Source organism: Ciona intestinalis, unplaced genomic scaffold (assembly GCF_000224145.3).
Source record: "Ciona intestinalis unplaced genomic scaffold, KH HT000254.1, whole genome shotgun sequence".
In the NCBI taxonomy this organism is placed as follows: Eukaryota; Metazoa; Chordata; class Ascidiacea; order Phlebobranchia; family Cionidae; genus Ciona; species Ciona intestinalis.
The window spans coordinates 1-2,530 of record NW_004190575.1 but is presented as its reverse complement, the minus strand read 5'-3'; the positions used below and the strand labels follow the sequence as shown (position 1 = coordinate 2,530).

Here is a 2,530-nt window from a genome sequence, read left to right as displayed (position 1 = left end):
GCTTGAGAGGCATCAGGATTTTCTGAACGTCTTCCTAGCTGACGTTGTATATTATAATATTCATTACATTTCAAACATATTGAATAGTTGCACAACTTACCAGATTTCCAAAAAATGCTTCTAAAATGTCCTGACTAAAAGAATGCAGACAAACATAATCAAGACATTTACCCTGTTTACATGATCGGATTGGGACGTCACACGCATTTCAAATCCGATCCGCTAAAACGTCGTATTTACATGGCGCGTTTCAATCGGATTGAAACTGAAATGGGGACCGAAGCGTTTGTAGTCGCCAGTTTTAATAAACTTTATTACCGCAATAAGTTATCAGTATAGCTTGAATTATAACAAACAGAAGCCTTAAAGTGCATTTATACATTATTTTAATCTACTTAACTGGTTCATCTAAAATTCCAAATACCGTTATTTATGTGCTGCAAACACTTCAGATGGGTTGTTGCTATTAATTCAGCATTCCACAAAAGTGTGCTAAGTTTTGTCCTATGCTTTTAACAAGTATGACATGTGTCAAATGAATGGTTTTATTTGTTTAATTTATTGGTAGTAGGTACTGCAACAATAAATTAATTTATTGGTAGTAGGTACTGTGCAACAATAAGTTAATAACAAAAGCAAAATATACAAAAACAGTAAATCCACATGTTTAATCTGCACAAAACAGAAGTTTCAGACATAAAAGTTTGGGTATCATACCACATACTTCATACAGACAACCAAATACACTTTGACAAAGAAGTCAGAATGACTTTTACGATTTTCGAAGGAAGTTGCAATAAAACTCTGGCATTTTTAAATGAAGCAGCAAGTGTTTGTGTCATAATCGATCATAATAAAATATAAACATATTAGCTTGTTAAACCATCATCAGTAAAACTTCATTCTTCTATTTCACAAGATATTTTTCTCGTGGTGTTGGTGGTTCCTGAAATATAAGTGTAAATTTCAGTTTTAATGAAGGCACTAAAAGTCCTCCCATGTGTACTAATTTTGCGCATTTGCATTCTTTAATCTCCCATCACTTTGATCACTCCACCATTTTGAATTCATTGCACACCTTTTGTTGTTCTTTTTGCTGCCAAATATGTTGAACAATCCTCCCAAGATAATAATTTATAATAAAAAATATAGTTGACTGTAAACTACTACAATTGTACCTGATGATTGTGTTATTTGACTGGTACATGTACAAGCAATTGCCCTTGCAAATAATGCTGGTCAACATGCTATGTTATGGTGGTCTATGCCCTCTATAAGAATAAGGTATTCAAATTTGCAGTACCAGTGAAGAATGATCCCCACAATTTTGTGGTACCATAATCAGGTATCGTTACAGATTAGGCAATACGCATGTGGTTGAAAAATTTTTCAGTAGCACAAATTTTGCTTGTAGACTATAAAAAGCTGTTTTTTACCTATTTCAAAGAGCGAAATCTGCATTTGTCGGGTAAAATTTAATTAATTTGTCATGTTAATTCATGGGAATTTGTTGCCAGATGTACACGCACTCTGCTACTACCATATTCCCTGCAAAAACAATACGTTAACTGTATAACAAGTCCTAAACATCAACATTTCCGACTGTTTAATCCAACTGGATCGCTAAATCCGACCCGTAAACCACTAGTCTGAGCGGATTGAGGATCGGTCAGCTTCAATCCGACTCGCCTTTTTCTTTTCGCCGAAAACGAGAATAGCGGATCGACCAGTCGGATTCGAATCCGACTTAAACCGTCATGTAAACAAGGTAATTGTAACAGCCTGCGAGATAATTCGATAAAATTGTTTGTGGTAAACAACAACCCCTCCAGAGTTGGTCGGGTCAATAATCGTTTGTCTCCTCCTGGGTGGTTCACTTCAACATCATTCTGAAATGGTTGTAAAGTTTTCTAAATTAGATAAAAAGAATACTTTGGAAATACGTAACAAATAAATAGAACAAGTAAGCAACCTTCGATTTTGGCAACTTTTTTATGAAACCACTCCAACCTTGTGTCTAAACAGTTGCGAATGGGGGAACTTGTACTGCAATTAATTATTTCAGACCATCTGCAAAACATTATATTGAGTTGTTCATGATCTACAATGCACAAGGCATAATAACTAATTTCACTTACTTTGAAAACATCAAAACAAAGTCAGATGTTCCTTTTGCTGCTGGAATAACACTTAAACACTGTCCAACACGCCAACTCAAAACATCCTTAGCTAAGTTAACTTTCATCTGCACAAATAATTAATACAACTTTCATCTGCACAAATAATTAATACACAAATTTTCAAGTTAGGATAAGTGATACTCGTTGGTTACTTTACTGTATGGTGTAAGTTTAATGTGATCCACAGTTAGTCCTGAAGAATTTAGGATTGGTGACATTGCATCCACTTCATATAATTTAACAATGTCTGTCCACAGTACTGCACTTATCAGTTTAAAAAACCTGCGATTAAGCGACAGTCCATCTGCAACTACAGCATGAATCTGCAGACCTCTCTTTTCACATTCAGA

General features: G+C 34.9%; 1 long non-coding RNA gene across 1 annotated transcript; it reads right to left on the bottom strand.

The window, feature by feature from the left end:
* Nucleotides 1-208: 208 nt before the first annotated feature.
* LOC108950554 lies at nt 209-2,524 on the bottom strand. The gene is made up of 4 exons (XR_001975263.2): nt 2,333-2,524; nt 2,139-2,245; nt 1,179-2,070; nt 209-946 (listed from the first exon to the last, which is right to left on the bottom strand). It is a non-coding gene; the product is annotated as an uncharacterized LOC108950554 (long non-coding RNA).
* Nucleotides 2,525-2,530: the final 6 nt, after the last annotated feature.